At 36.6% G+C, this 17509-nt stretch overlaps 1 protein-coding gene across 2 annotated transcripts in view; it reads left to right on the top strand.

Moving 5' to 3' along the window:
- Positions 1–17509, top strand: part of LOC109102714 (transmembrane protein 132C-like) — a 190553-nt gene that overhangs the window by 29047 nt on the left and 143997 nt on the right. The window lies entirely within an intron of this gene.

The following is a 17509-nucleotide window of genomic DNA, read 5'->3' as shown; positions in this document are numbered from 1 at the left end:
CATTCAGAGTTTGCCTTGTCTTGTCAAAGTTTGTCTTGGAAGTTTTTCAAAGTATTTAAATTTCAGTTCATTTTAATTGTAAATGCTTACAAGTAAAAACATTTTTGAATTTTGAATTCAGTAACGATCTAGTAAAACAAAAAGGCATTTACAAGGCATTCAGAGTTCATTTCTGAATAGTGCACATTTGTGATGGTGGCATTTATTGCATTTATTTACGACATTGATTCTCCTTGAAGTCAGACTTCAGTTAGCTGTAAGAACGTCAGTCTTGGCTTCAATGTCAGACTGGAATCTCTTTCCCACTCTGTCTCCCCCTCTGCCATTCCATTTGCCATGCTGTGGACCTTTGATGTCGAGAATGACCTCCAGTATGCCGCTCCCCAGCGTGTGGGAAGTGCCACTGTTTGAATTGGCATTGAAGTAGCCCAGTGAAGGGCCTCCATAGTGTGTTTCAGACTCCAAATGCATCCACATACACACCCATAATGTGACCGTAGTGGTCTGAGGCATCCAGCCCTGCTGTTTGGATTAGCGTAGAGGACGGCCAAGAGGAAACCAGGGGGTAGGGGGCAGGGGTTGATCATCAGAGTATGTGCGTGTATGTGTGGAGTCTGGTTCATTAACACTCATGGACGAGGCTTGGCTTGGCCGTGGCCGGATGTAGCTCTCATTCTGTTCTTTCTGTTAATGTGTTCATAGACTGTGATGTCTTAAGTGGCCTGGGGCGAGCCTTTGTCTTTCTTGTTTTCTTTTCATTGACTTCCTTGTAACTTTGGGTCCATCTCGCCACTGCAGCAAGCATTCTGGAACCCATACAGAGATGGCGGGATTCTTTCACCATGGAAACACAGCCAAGCAGTTTTTGAGATGCCTGGCAATAGTCCTATTAGCTCTCTCTGTCTCTGTCTCTCTCTCTCTCAATCTTGCTTTCTTATTCAATTTTTGTGTGTGTGTGTTAATTAAAGCAGAAATGCTCTTGCGCTTGGATTGTGCTTCAATGGTTTAGGAGGAGATGTGCTAGAAAATTCTGGCACGGGCCCAGTGCACATCCATGTCCTATCACCAATTTACTGCTCCCCTTTTACCCCTCACAATCACTCTACTGTGTGTGAGGGGCCGCAGAGGGGGCGGAGCGGGATGGAGGAAATGAAAGGAGTACGGGTAGGACGAGGAGGGATGGAGAGTGCATGACAGAGGAGGAGACAGGCCCAGGATTTTGCATGTTGTCTTTATAAAGTGGTCCTCAGTGGAGTTTCTTTCTCTCTCTGTTCTCATTCATGGTTTTACTCAGGAAAAAACGTTATAAAAAGTTATATATGTAATAACTATTTTAAAGTTTAGTGAGTAAAATGCTGGTAGTTGAAATAGAATTTTGCTATTTACGCTCACAATAAAAAAGTTTGGAGTTAGGAATTTTTTTAAATTAGTACTTTTAATCAGCAAGCATGCATTAAATTGATCTAAAGAACAGTAAAAAGGTTTTACATTGTTACTAAAGAATGCTGTTCTTTTGAGCTTTCTATTCTTCAAGTAATCCTGAAAAAAAAGTGTGAGTTCCACTACAAGATATGGCGGCACAAATGTTTTCAACATTGATAACAACAAGAAATGTTTCTTGACCACAAAATCAGCATATTAGATTGATTGCTGAAGGGTCATGTGACACTGAAGACTGGAGTAATGATGCTGAAAATTCTGCTTTGCCATCACAGTAATAAATGACACAATATTACAGTTTTACTGTATTTTTGATCAAAAAAATGCAATGCATCCCGCCTAAAAAATAAAAATGTTCTAGGGTGTTCTGCGTTATTGAAAGGGTGATTGCGTCAAAAACAAAAAACAATATAATGTAAAATAATATATAATATCCTATATCTCAGATATTCTAGTCTCTTAATATGGCTCAGTCTATTAGATTTTCCACCTGTTTTATTGTCTGCAAAGTGTAAATTGTATACCCGATCTTTTATAAAATGTACAGCACACTTCCATGCAGAAATGGTGCATGATGACTGGGTTAGTATGAGCAGTTGTAATGGTGTTTGCAATAATAAGCATCACTAATTATCATCTCACATGGAATGAGCTTTTGTGAGCAGTCATAAATACTGTGCTTGTAATGTTATATCGTAGAAAACAATTCACCTGCAAAAAATGCTGTGTGTTCTGTAATGGATTCATGAATGATAGTTGGAAATCATATTTTGCCTACTTCTCCACAGGCCAGTGTTTCAGGCTGGCAGTTGCAAAAAATAAACATTTGGAGATGCCCTGTGATTGAGGAACTGTTTTAGAACACTTCAGCTGCAAAAAAATTCAGGGTTTTCTTTTAGAATCAGAAAACGGGTAGCAGAAAATCTCTCTTGGACAACATAAGTGGGTGTTTTCAATTTTCCAGAGGCCAGTCTTGCCAAAGCACAGCCGGCAGCGGAGATGAATGTGCATGAATGCATTTTCATTGTATTATTGTGGTGTAAATGTAAATAATGGTTGTGTAAAATGTTGTGAGGTTAATGCCACTCTGGTCTTAGTGAGGGAGCACAGGTGTCTGATGCAGAGAAATGTAAGAATTAGATTTAGGATGAGATGAGATGAGCCCACCCCCTGGTCCAGACTAGAATATGCAAATTTGGCCATGCTTTGATCTGCAGTATTTCTTTCTCTCTAATTTAAATGTGTGCACTCTTATACTGCCTGAAGGATTCTGGGATGTGTGTAGGTACATGGAGTGCAAGCCCTCTTCTTGTTCTGATAAAGATTATTTTCCTACCTGTGAAAGATTACCAGATAGATTAGCAAAAGTAGATGAGATAAGATCAGATTTGTTAGCCAACACAGATAAAATTCACTCTGTCTGAACTGAATTTGCACGTCTCACCGTGACCTGATCTGGCTCGCTGTGCTCAGCTGCAGCTTTGGCATAAATCCTTCCTGTCCTCTTCTCTTTCGCTCTTTTCTTCTGTGAAGCCTGACACTATTGAAAAGCCATCCATGCAGGATCGGCTGAGGTTATCATAGTCTTGAAATCTACACGTGATCCACGGCATTCAAACCGTTGTGAATCCTGTCCCATGAAACAGTAACTGGTCACCGACGGTGTTAATTAACCAGCCCAAAATTTGTAGATAGCGGGAGCTGAGAGGCTGATTGGATGGTGTTGTGTGTCTATAGACTCAAAAAAAAAAGAAAAAATAACAAACACTCAGTGAACTTAATTAAACTGAGAAAAACTTTTTAATTAAATTAACTCTTTTCAGGAAAAATAATTTGTTGTGGTATGAATTCATTTAGTTCATTTAGCCAATTAATTTTGGTTTCTAGATGCAGTGAAAATGAGAAGGACTGAGTGCCCTGCTTGTGCTCTAATTCACAGTATTAAAATGAGTACTATGTAATATTATTATATATATTTTTGCCTTTATAATATTGCCTATTAAGGCTAGTAGTTTGCTTTCTGACATAACAGCAATAAATAAAGATTTTTACATTTAAATTTAAATTTGTGTTTTTAAATTTAAAGATCTTTAAATTTTGGTATCTTTTAATCTTTTTTTTATCGTCTAGGTAATGGTAATCTAATTCTGGTAAAATGTTTATAATTCTATACATTTTGTACTGTGTGCCATGTAACTATTCACTTAGACCAATGAGAGGAAAAAAGACAAGGCACCACTACCTCAGTGCTTTTGTTTAGTAGTTTTTTTTAAATTTTATTTTATTTTTTTACATTTTTTAAAAGCTTTTTCATACATTTTCTTATGAGATTTTTATATAGATGCTGCGTATTGCAGTGTCCGTTAATTAACTAGTTGCATTCAATGCATACATAAAAGTAGCCATTTATAGAGATTTAGTTTTAAACCTCTTGACTGGTAAATCTTCAAAAATGTTTGTGTGTGTGAAGTGCGTACCCAAGCATTTGAGATCTTTTTCAGTAATTGCTTTATTACTGATGTAATTGACAGTCTTGAGTGTCCTTTCCATTTCTGTCAGAAAAACAGTGAGATTTGCTAGCTCTCACTATCTCCCACGTTCTCATTTTTCTTCTTTATCTGCCTTGCTCTCATACTCTCTGGGTTATATTTAACACTCCTTAGAGAGTATATCACTGGTCTGAAGAGGCAGAGTGTCCAGCAAGTCCCCTTAAAAGGGTCGGTGACTGTAAAGCTCTAAGGAATTTCTTCTTGGAAGTTTGGCCTGCAGAAGTATGAAAATTCACATTCAGAAAAGGCCCATTAAAAGATTCATTAATCATACACATACACACAATGTAAAAAGCAATGTAGTCTGGCTTATTAACCAGAGTTTTTATGGAATTTAACATTGACATTCTAGTTTAAGTCTACAACATTTTGGTGTAAAGTATGTGCATCAAACCTTTTTCTTCTGTCTTGTTTGCACGTCAAAGTGATGGGAAAATTGAATGAAAGATAAATGTTAATTATCTTAATGTTAACGTAAATGCTATTGTTTTGCTTTTTGCCTTTTATTAGATAAGAGGGTCAAACCTGCATCCTTCAGAGATCACTACAGCTCAAGAGCATGTGCATTAATGCTGCACCACATAATGTCAACAGTCTCCAGTGCACTGAACTCTGTTGAGTGATGTCAAGCTATAGCATTACAGCCAGTACCGCACACAGGTTAAGTGTTGTATTGTAACACTCAAGTTCAGACAGACAACTTTGACCCCGTTTTCCATTGACATTTTGAGGCACACACAATTATTATGGGAAAACATATCATTCTGTTGGCAAAGCTTGCGTGAAAGCTTAACAATGTATAGTTTAGTTTTAGCATTGCTGCGACACTGAGAGGTGGATTTAGTAACAGTTGTGTGACTTACTAAACCTCTTATTCACTAACCGCCTACAATCCAGTAAATTAAGCTTATCGATTGTGCTTTGTTAACAAAGCTCTATTTGCCTTGTGCAATTAATGTTGTCCTGTGCCCACAGAAGGCAGTGTTTTATTGACAAGAGATGCTTGTGTACATTTTTGAGTGGTCATGACGGCAGTAATTCATCAAAGGAATAGTTCAGCCAAAAATTTTAATTTACTGAGAATTTACTCTCCCTCAGGCCATCCAAGATGTAGATGAGTTGTTCACTAGTGAATCATCTTCAGTGAATGGGTGGATTCAGAATGAGACTCCAAACAGCTGATGTAAACGTCACAATAATCCAAAAGTAATCAACACTTCAATTGAACATCAAAATTCACCAACATGTTTGTTTAAAACTGTTTTGGACCATTTTACCTTGTAAAAATTGATTGATATGTCCTGATTTAATTTTCCTGATTTTCATTGGAAAAAAGCAATTTTATGGATAGAGGACTAATATTTGAAGTTATATTATGGATAGAGGACTTTTATGGTATAAAGTAAAAAATGTCTTGATGGATTTATTTATTACAGAAACGCAGCTTTTCGTTTCACAAGACTTTTTTGATGAACTGGAGCTGTGTGGATTACTTGTAGATTATTGTGATGCTTTAATCAGCTTTCTGGACTCTCTTTCTGACGGCACCCATTCATTGCATAGAATCCATAGGTAAGCAAATGATGCTAAACTACTCCAGATCTATTCTAATGAAGAAACAAACTCATCTATGTCTTAGATGCCCTGAGATTGAATAAATATTCAGCAAATCTTCATTTTGGGTAAACTATTCCTAGATGATCAAATTATTTATTTGCACATTGTAGTTGAGCCTGCTTTATGAACTTTAAGTACCTGGTATGGTAAAGCAATGCTGTGTAGACCTAGTCAAGTATGCCAGAACGTGGTATTCACCTACATCCTTCAAAACCTCTAGCCCTCAGTCAGAATTTGCACTGTGTAAATTGCATTTGCTCTGAGAGAGCGAGGCCGAGAAACAAAGTGTTTGTAGATGTTTGTCAGACATGTACCTGTGATTTGTATATTTCTAGGGTTAAAAGACAGATGGAGGAGAAAGAGGCCGAATATGTGTGCGGTTCTCATATTTCATATTTCACAGTGTTGAAGAATGGACATTAATCACATCCAATGTCATCTATCAGAGAGAGCGAGACAGACATTAAATCAATACACACACTCTCGCTCGCACGCATGCCAGATGTCTGTCAGATGGTGCTAGGGCACAGATGCTGAACAGAGGTAGAGTCGTGTCGTTTATTCCCCGGTCGCATTGCTGCTTCTCTCCATTTCTGGTCTCCTCCCATCTGTAGCTCAGCCCAGAGATGAGCTTACATGACGAGACGAGTGACCTCAGAATACCCTCCAGCAGCTCAACAAACAGATCCAAAGAAACAGCATGCATATTAAATGGTGAATAACCAATTTTTGCGACCAATTTAAAATGATTGGCCAGTAACTTCAGTAATTTCTTCAAAATTTTGTCAATTGATAATTTTTTTTGTTTTGTTTTGTTGTTATTTTCAAGTGAATATGGTCCAAAATAATAGTGTAATTTTCCATACTTTTCTTTTATCTTTACCTTTTTTTGTATGTATCAGCTTTAAATTGGCCACATCATTAATTATATTAAATATGCACTTATTATGCATATATTCAATGTAAATATAGTTTTTATATGTTTATTTAAAAAGTATATTTATTAATAAATCTATAGATCTAAACATATATATATATATATATATAGTATGTATAATATTAATAAATATATAATGCTAAATGTATATTATATTATACCATTTAAACTATGCAACCAAAAAAACCTCACCACAACTACCAGATAAACATTAAAGGGTTAGTTCACCCAAATATTAAAATTATGTCATTAATGACTCACCCTCATGTCGTTCCAAACCCGTAAGACCTCCGTTCATCTTCGGAACACAGTTTAAGATATTTTAGATTTAGTCCGAGAGCTTTCAGTCCCTCCATTGAGAATGTATGTACGGTATACTGTCCACGTCCAGAAAGGTAATAAAAACATCATCAAAGTAGTCCATGTGACATCAGAGGGTCCGTTAGAATTTTTTGAAGCATCGAAAATACATTTTGGTCCAAAAATAGCAAAAACTACGACTTTATTCAGCGTTCTCTTCTCTTCCGTGTCTGTTATGAGCGCGTTCACAATACTGCAGTTTAGTGATATCCGGTTCGCGAACGAATCACTCGTTGTAACCGGATCTTCTTGAACCAGTTCACCAAATCGAACTGAATCGTTTGAAACGGTTCGCGTCTCCAATAAGCATTAATCCACAAATGACTTAAGCTGTTAACTATTTTAATGTGGCTGACACTCCCTCTGAGTTCAAATAAACCAATATCCCGGAGTAATCCATTTACTCAAACAGTACACTGACTGAACTGCTGTGAAGAGAGAACTGAAGATGAACACCGAGCCGAGCCAGATAACGAACGAATGATTGACTCGTTCTCGAGTCAAGAACCGTTTCTGTCGGACGCGTCCGATTCGAGAACCGAGGAGCTGATGATACTGCGCATGCGTGATTCAGACTGACACACAGTGGGTCTGAACCGAACTGGTTCTTTTGATGATTGATTCTGAACTGATTACTAATGTTATGAGCGCGGGTAAACCGAAGGCTTTGAATCAAGGGCAGTCATCGCCAATGAAGTCATTACGTTGAGCGCAAAAGAACTGGTGAACCGTTTTCTTCAACCAGTTTATTGAATCGAACTGTCTGAAAGAACCGGTTCGCGGAAAAGAACAGAACTTCCCATCACTACTAGTGATCCGAAAACCTATGCAACCGGTTCTTGACTCGAGAACGAGTCAATGTTTCGTTCGTTATCTGGCTCGGCATCTTCAGTTCTCTCTTCACAGCAGTTCAGTCAGTGTACTCTTTGAGTAAATGAATTACTCCGGGATATTGGTTTATTTTAACTCAGAGGGAGTGTCAGCCACATTAAAAAATTTAACAGCTTAAGTCATTTGTGGATTAATGCTTATTGGAGACGCGAACCGTTTCAAACGATTCAGTTCGATTTGGTGAACTGGTTCAAGAAGATCCGGTTACAACGAGTGATTAGTTCGCGAACCGGATATCACTAAACTGCAGTATTGTGAACGCGCTCATAACAGACACGGAAGAGAAGAGAACGCTGAATAAAGTCGTAGATTTTGCTATTTTTGGACCAAAATGTATTTTCGATGCTTCAAAAAATTTTAACGGACCCTCTGATGTCACATGGACTACTTTGATGATGTTTTTATTACCTTTCTGGACGTGGACAGTATACCGTACATACATTCTCAATGGAGGGACTGAAAGCTCTCGGACTAAATCTAAAATATCTTAAACTGTGTTCCGAAGAAGAACGGAGGTCATTACGGGTTTGGAACGACATGAGGGTGAGTCATTAATGACATAATTTTAATATTTGGGTGAACTAACCCTTTAACCCCAGATTTCCCCTCACAATTTTTTCAGGAAATGCAGTGCGGAAGTGCAGATTCTGTTATTATGCATTATAATACATTGGTACATAATTTATTTTAGCTAAAAATATTATGAATTAGCCAAAATGTGGAAAAGGCAGATAGCATATAGAGCATTGTGAGTGATGGATGTTTAAATTTGACAGAAAGCTTTAATTCTATGGCTGTAGATTCCAAGCATCTACCCAAAACCAAATAAAACATGCTGTTTATGTGAGCATGTCTGGTTAAACCTCAGTGGGCATCCCTTCAGTTTCTGTCAGTGGAAGATGAAGTCTGTCTCCCAAAGTTGCAAGGGGTATGTGTTTGTGTGTTTCTCTTAGGGCTGTTCCAAACAGACAAACGGGAAGAGACAGCATGGGCCGCAGCAGGTGACAACACCAGCAGGTCGAGGTGCAAGGTGACGGGAGTCAGGAGTGATTCAGTGACTCTAGGAGTTTATGTGTGTGCCTGTGCTTGCTTATGACAGAAATGGAGAGAATAAGAAATACAGAAAGCAAGCTGAGTGAGTTCTGATTGGTTGCCCATGACAACAGTTGGAGTACTAGTGCTTAATTATATCATATGACAGGTACGCTGCTATTGCATTCTGAACTATCACAGATGAGCGTTTCATTTTACTTGGCACTGTAGCCTATCATTACCTCAAATGAAATTCTGAAAACCCACATTTTAGTTGTCCTTTTTGGTTATGTGGTTGATATCAAGTTGTTGAAATGATATAGTTGACTAAATTTTCCATCAGGACACAGACTTTCATTTGAAAACATGATCTATTTTTCATTATGGGACTGGGCTTGTGTCTTTTTAGTGACGTACATGGACAATAGCCAGGATAATAGAAACTGATTAAATTTGTCTCCCCAACCCCCTTTTTCTGTAAATATTCTTAACAATGTCAGGCTTGTCCTTAGACTGGTTTTAAAGAGTTTTTCAACTGGTCAGATTGGGGGACCAGCTAGCCATCCAGCTAAAACCAGGGCCCTTATTTATCAAGCTTCTCAAAGTGCCATTTTAGTCTTAAGTGCTGAGAATTCATAAAATTTACTCCTACTTTCAAACTTCAAAAACAAGTTATCAAATTTCTTAAAGCTAAGAATTAGTCTTACTCTCCCAGTTATTTAAGACAGCTCAAGAGGTCTCTCAAGTGGTTAGGAGTTGCTAGTAGGGGCTTGTGATGGCGCTGAGACAGAGACGTGTGCAAATCTTTCAGGAGAGGAAGAATCTTCTTGAAATGTTTGATGACGAGCAGTTAATAAAACAGTTACATTTCCTCAGTTATTTAAACAGAAAACAAGCAAAGAATATTTACATTACCAAAGAACATCATAACCGACTTCAGTCTAGCGTGATTATTATATGCCCTTTAAAAACACTCCCGTTATAATTAGTAAAGCTACACTGTATTATGAATAAATCTCTTACGAGTCTGCGGTGCGTTAAGGCTCCGACACATCCACCAGAGCTGATCATGGCCAGCCGCGCCACAGAAAGTTTCTGAAGCGGCTCTCCGCGCTGCATCACTAAAGATAGGCACCTATATTTTTGACGGATTATAATAATACTAATCATCTTGCTGTCGTCAAAGAAATCAGCAACAGGCGATATCTCTGACTATCGCCAATAAACGATACTCTACCGGCACAACACTAAATTGAAAGTTGTGATGACGATTAGTTTCCTTACCATAATGTATTCTCTTGAATTCTTTATTGTCAAATGTGTGTTGAATGTAAACTCCTATTAGGAATTTAACCATTCAATGTGAATTTATCTGAGATTTTATATGAGATTTTGGATGACGAAATGACAAATTACAGTATACGCTTGGACTGAAAAGATTTCCTTATTTAAAAATATTCTCAGATAATGTACATCCAGCCGGTTGTTCTCGCAGAATAAACCCCTTCAATAAACCTCTGCTTCGCTTCGGGGTCCTGATCACCCTGCCGGGGTTTATTCTGCCAGAACAACCGGCTGGATGTACATTATCCCTTACTTAAAGGCCTCCAAAATACTCTCCAGCCTTTATTAAAAAATTTACAGAACTGTTATCAATGATTTCCTCAGAGTTTGACTCCAGGGGATTTTAATATTCACACAGATAATGCAGAAATCAATACTACAGAAGAAATGATAACCGTTTTTAACACTTTTGACCTGATTCAGCATGTGCATGGACCCACACAAAAATTGTTGACATGCTCTAGATTTACTCATCGGTAAGGGTCTGAACATTTCATCCATTCTTATTAAGGACGTAGCACTATCTGATCACTTCTGTATTTTCTTTGCTATATTAGATCTGTCTCTGTCAGAAAGAGATACATTAAAGGGGACACTAGTGTGCTATTTATGAAGGCTATATCTTTAACACCAAGCATTTCTGCAGACTCTGTTGATCTTCTCCTTGATTCCTTTAACTCAAAAGTTAAGAATGTTATTGATGATATTGCTCCTGCAAAAGTCATTAAAAAGACTGGCAGACAAAAAGCACCCTGCAGAAAATCAACAGCAGTACAGAGTATGAAAAGACAATGCAGAAAATCTGAGCGGATGTGGCGGAAGATGAAACTTGAAATTCACTATAGCATCTATAAAGACAGCCTTCGTGCTTTCAGTGTGGAACTAGGCATCTCTAGACAGAAATTCCTCTCATACCTTATATACAGTAACATAAACAACACTCGCACTCTTTTTGCTGCTGTTGAGAGACTAACAACCCCCCCCCCCCAAGTCAGATTCCCAGTGAAATGCTGTCTGACAGCAAATGCAGTGAGTTTGCTTCCTTCTTTTCTGAGAAAATCAGTAATATCAAAACGGTGATTAGCACATCCTCAAGTTATGCAGTGGTCAGAAAAATTTGACCACAACTACAACAAGCAATTACTCTGTCTGTTTTTGAAGCAATTGATAGCAAAATTTTGGAAGAAATAGTACAGCATCTTAAATCATCAACCTGCCACCTTGACACTTCCCACATCTTTTTTCAAAAGTGTGTTAAACTGTTTAGAAACAGATCTCTTAGACGTGGTGAACAACTCACTTCTTTCTAGGACTTTTCCAAACTCCCTGAAAACTGCAGTTGTTAAGCCCCTTCTGAAAAGAGCAATCTTGATAACACCATATTGAGTAACTACAGACCAATATCAAATCTTACTTTTTTAGGCAAGATTATTGAAAAAGTTTTTTTTTTAATTAGCTTAACAAATTCTTAAACTCAAATGGATACCTGCACAATTTTCAATCTGGTTTATGACCACATCACAGCACAGAGACAGTGTTCATTAAGATAACAAATGATATTCGCTTAAATTCTGATTCTGGCAAAATATCAGTGCTGGTACTACTAGATCTCAGTGCTGCGTTTGACACTGTCGATCATAACATACTACGAAAACTGGAAAACTGGGTCGGGCTTTCTGGGATGGTACTCAAATGGTTCAGGTCATACTTAGAAGGTATAGGTTATTATGTGAGTATAGGAGATTATAGGAGAGCATAAGTCTAAGTGGATGTCCATGAAATACGGAGTCCCACAAGGATCAATTCTTGCACCGCTCTTGTTTGCACCGCTCTAGTCAAATAATGAGAAAGAACCAAATTTTCTGTCACAGCTATGCTGATGACACCCAGATTTACCTAGCCATATCACCAAATAACTACAGCCCCATTGACTCCCTCTGCCAGTGCACTGATGAAAGTAACAGTTGGAAGTGCCAAAACTTTCTTCAGTTAAACAATGAGAAAACTGAAGTCATTGCATTTGGAAACAAAGATGTTCTCAAGGTGAATGCATACCTAGACTCTAGGGGTCAAACACCTAAAAATCAAGTCAGGAATCTTGGTGTGATTCTGGAGACAGACCTTAGTTTCAGTAGTTATCAAAAACATTGCAAGAATTAGATGTTTTGTTTTCAGTCAAGACTTGGAGAAACTTATTCATGCCTTTATCACCAGCAGGGTGGATTATTGTAATGGTCACCTCACCGGCCTTCCCAAGAAGACCATTAGACAGCTGCAGCTCATCCAGAACGCTGCTGCCAGGATTCTGACTAGAACCAGAAAATCTGAGCATATCACAGCAGTCCTCAGGTCCTTACACTGGCTTCCAGTTACATTTGGGATTAATTTTAAAGTACTTTTACTAATTTACAAATCACTCAATGGCCTAGGACCTACATACATTACAGATATGCTCACTAAATATATGCCTAACAGACCACTCAGATCATTAGGATCAAGTCAGTTAGAAATACCAAGGGTTCACACAAAACAAGGGGAGTCCGCTTTTAGCTATTATGCCGCCCGCAGTTGGAATCAGCTTCCAAAAGAGATCAGATGTGCTGAAACATTAACCACATTTAAATCCAGACTCAAAACTCATTTGTATAGCTGTGCTTTTTAGATTATTTTAAAAGTTTTTAATTCCATTGTTTTATTGTTGTGATTATTTTTTTATGATTATTTTAATTCATTTTATGTAAAGCACTTTGAATTTCCATTGTGTATGAAATGTGCTATATAAATAAACTTGCCTTGCCTTGCCTTGCCTAATGTTTTTCTGATATGATTGATAAAATAAGTAGGGGCATGTCAGGAGGTGTGGAGCCAAGCCTAAATTTGACCATCTGGTTTATTTAAATATGGGAGGTTAGTGTCTAATGAGATAATGGACCAGTATCTTGGCAGCATCTTTAAAATCAGCATTTAATTAAGGTTTGTTATTCTGTTTGTTCATTTTCAGAATAAACTAGTTAAGACTGTAGAGTATTTTCCATGTATCGGATATGTACTTTCTCAGCATATTGTTTATTAAAGGTATCCAAATCTAATATAGTTTAAGTCTGACCATTCTGTAAAATCATATATCAATCAAACTCTGGTGCTGTTCCAGGGGCCATTATTTTAATGGACCCGGAAATCTCTTCTGCACTGAATTGGACCATTTATCATCACCTGATCATGTCTTGGCAGGGAGATTCCAGATACAGAAATTTGAGATTTGGTGCCATTCTGTCAGCCACATAGAGTGAGCAACTAGTTAAAAGCAAACTTTAAAGTATTGTTAATTATCATGCTGGGACATAGTAACGCTTATGACAGCTTATTGTTCTGTCTGCGTAATTTGTGTTATAGTTTATCAGATAAAGATTTTGTATGTAAATATACAGGCTAGATGTAGTGGTTCTAAAGGGTTAATTGTAATGACAGAATAACTTCAGAAAAATTACTGGCAGGGCAAGAATCTTTTCCCTCCTCATTTCCTTTCTTGCTTAAAGTGAGTTCAGTGAGAGTTTTATTCAGGAAAACCTGGAAATATTAAAGTATTTTAAAGTTGTTATTTCAAGACTTGCCAGTTATTCATAAAATATTAAAAGTCACAGAAAAGTTTTTTTAAAATTTTAAAAACATTTCTTTTAAATCAACTAGATTTTCAGCAAAACCTCCATTCAGTTGCAATTAAACCTAAATGTTTTTTAACTGGAGACGTCATTCTAATTGTTGTTCTCTAAAAATATTATTATTTAAATGTAATAATTTTAAGAATTGGTACCAGACACACAAATGAAAATCTGCCACAACAATCACTGTACAATTATTACTTGTCTAGTGATAACTGGAAAAGACATCTATAATTCATTGTTCAAAAAAATCAGGTCATGTATAATTTAATGCAAAAAAATGAGTATGTGAGGAGAAGTTTTTCAGTGTTTTGTGTGATCAAGTGATCAAGAGCCAGGTGTTCAAAAGTACAACAGACTTTATATCATAGCCTCATTTCATTTTGAAGTAAATTAAATATGACTTTTATACTAACTGAAGTGTGTGTTGATGGACAATGTCTGCTGTCCTTCTTTTGGGAGGGAAAACTAGTTAAGTAAGTTGCTAAACAACTCTCACAACAGTTAAACAGCTGCCTACTTTTCTCTTTCTGTCTCTCCCCATGATATGTGTGCACAAACACACATCCAGGGCTGTCTGTGGCATGACAGCCTCACTGGTGTGACAGTAGACAGAAAGGCCAAAGTGAGTGACTGTTTCAGCTCTGGTTCTGCTCGGAAAGTTCTCCCTTATGAATTACAGCTCCTCTAAGATTTTTATTACAGAATTCTGACGCATCTGGAGAATTCTACAATCTGTCTGATGCTTGGTGAATTCTGAAACATTTTTTTTTGGTTAACTTTGAGTAACAGAACACTTGTCCCCTATGGTAATTGTGAAAAGACAAGTTTGGAATCAGTGAGATTTTTTTAATCAAGACTGTATTTATTTGACCAAAATAGAGTAAAAACAGTAATGTTGTGAAGTATTATTGCAAATTGAAATTACTGTTTTACTTTTTTATTTATTTATTTATTTTTTAATAGATTTAAAATGCAACTTTTCCCTGTCATGGCAAAGCTGAATTTTCAGCATCATTACTCCAGTCTTCAGTGTCACATGATCCTTCAGAAATCATCCTAATATGCTAATTTAAAGTGGTCATATGACGTTGCTAAAAAGAACATTATTTTGTGTATTTGGTATAATGCAATGTGTTTATGCAGTTTCAGGTTCAAAAACACATTATTTTCCACATAATGTAGATAGTTCTGTCTAATACGGATGCAAGTCTGTCTAATAATCTGATAGATCTGTTAATCGCACCTGGACACCCACGCATTGAACTCTTTGTTTGCATGTGTCAATGTTTATGAATAGATTAAATAAAACGGGACAAAATTTATCTTGAAAAACTATATATCATTATAAAGATCTAAGCCTCAAGCATCGATGACAGATCAAACTCGTGTTTGAATCGTCATTGGCAAATACTTTTAATGTGAAAATGTACTTACAGGCTGTGAGTCAGAAGCACCAGACTGTCCTTGCAAAGTTGGAACTGCCCCACTTTATAGAAACAGCCTTTGTGTATAGATGGCATTGCAGTCTACTTTCCCATGTTCAGGAAACAGTCCTCTGTAAAATGTGCTGCACACATCTGAATATTTGGGTTGAGCTGTTCTTCACGACTTCACGCAACAATACTACAGCCAGCGACAATAAAACTTATGCATCGTGGCGTAGACATGTGGGGGCATGTCAAAGCGAGGTGTTTTAGGAGGGCGTGGACGAGTCTTAACTTTTATAAAGAATATCTCTTTGGATTTGAGACTTTAGTCTTTGCAACTTTAGGAATCTTATCTATGCATGAACAGCTTGTAACATTCCAAAGAGTAAGGAAAACTTGAAATTGCATCATATGACCCCTTTAACAATTTTTTTTTTTTATCACAGTTAAAACAGTTGTGCTGCTTAATATTTTTTTGTCAAAATTGTGATGTGATTCCCCCAAAAACAAAATTAAAAAAAGAACAACATATATTTTAAAATAAAATAAAAAAAAAAAAAACACACCCTCTCAAAAAAAGTTAATTTTCTTTTTTTAAAAATCCCCAAACTTTGTGAACAGTAGTGTAGCTTTGTTTTTGTTCTTTCAGCTTTACCTCTATTTATGTGCACCTCACACACACACACACACACACACACACATCGGGTTAAATAATATATTTTAAGGAAATTACGCTATTAAGCTAATTGGAGCCACACCTGGCTGTGATACCCTAAAATGCAGCCTCCTTAGGCAGCACACTAGGTTTTTGAAACAGAACAATTGTCCCTACTGGATATGCGAAAAGCAAAGGAACCTCTAATTTGAGATGCATTTGAGATGAATCATAGCTCTGGAGTGTCTGACCTTGCTGTCACCTGCTTTTTGGCAGTATGTGACTGTATTACTTTGTTTAGATTTTGAAGCAACAGAGCACAGTTATAAGGAGAACCCGCTTGTGTCTGTGTCAGCTGCTTTTGTGATCTATAATGAGTCAGGAAAACTGTGGTGAGAACACTAAGAGGTGTCCCTCTAAATCAAGTGTTATAAGGGATTAATTGGACATGCTTGTGCATTTTTTGCAGCCTGGCGGACATTAATGGCCTTCATTGGCTCAACAATGACAGCCCAGTGTTGGCAGTCTGCGCTGAGCTTATAGAGCACTGTACGTTCTAATCATATTCATTATGCCAAGATTACACCATTTCGTGTAATTACTGTAAAGATTATAACAACACTAAATATACTGGCAGCATATCATTCTCTCTCATTGTCTCTCTCACTTCACTGATCCGCTAAAGGACAAAGAAAGCCCAAAGCTGCTTGATTTAGATGCCTGTTATGATCACTTATGAATCAACTGTCTCAGGCTCTCTGACTGGGACGCCAGCTATCACGCTGACACACACCCTCTCTACTGTTGTTTTGATGCAAAGAGAGTAAATTTGATACTTTGATGCATCATTGTATAAAATTAGAATCATTTGTCACTTTTGGTTCACATGTAACTTCAAAGAGGCAAAGCAGTGCTTGTCCATTAGTGGGATCAGTTCTGGTGTAGTGTGTAAACAATATGAAACACAATTATAAAATGCAATTAACTAAACTTTCAAAAGTTTAAATCAGTATATATAAATATTAATATATATACCGATTTAAAAAAAAAAAAATGTATATATATATATATATATATATATATATATATATATATATATATACACAGTATATATATATATATATATATATATATATATATATATATATATATATATATATATATTTAGAAATTAATACTTAGATTTAGCAAGTATGCATTCAACTGATCAATAGTGACAGTAAAGAAAAAAGATTGGAAGTTTTTATACATCAAAAACACTGATTTTTTTTTTTCACAAAATGTTCTTTTTTTTAGCATTGATAACAATAAAAATGTTTCTTGAGCACCAATTCAGCATGTAAGGCTGAATTTTGAAGGATCATGTGACAATTGATACAGGAGTAATGGCTGCTGAAAATTCAGCTTTGTCATCACAGGAATAATTGCATTTTTAAATCTATTAAATTAGAAAAAAGTTAATTTAAATTGTAATAGTTTTAATGTATTTTTGATCAAATAAACGAAGCTTTGGTGAACTACTTTCAAAAAAAAAATCTTCACTCAGATTTTTTAACTGTGTATTCAACTCTGTGATTAGTAGAAAGTGCTTTCTT

The sequence above is a fragment of the Cyprinus carpio genome, chromosome B5, assembly GCF_018340385.1.
Source record: "Cyprinus carpio isolate SPL01 chromosome B5, ASM1834038v1, whole genome shotgun sequence".
Lineage (NCBI taxonomy): Eukaryota > Metazoa > Chordata > Actinopteri > Cypriniformes > Cyprinidae > Cyprinus > Cyprinus carpio.
Note: the sequence above shows the minus strand (reverse complement) of the source record. Positions and strands in the feature narration are given on the sequence as shown.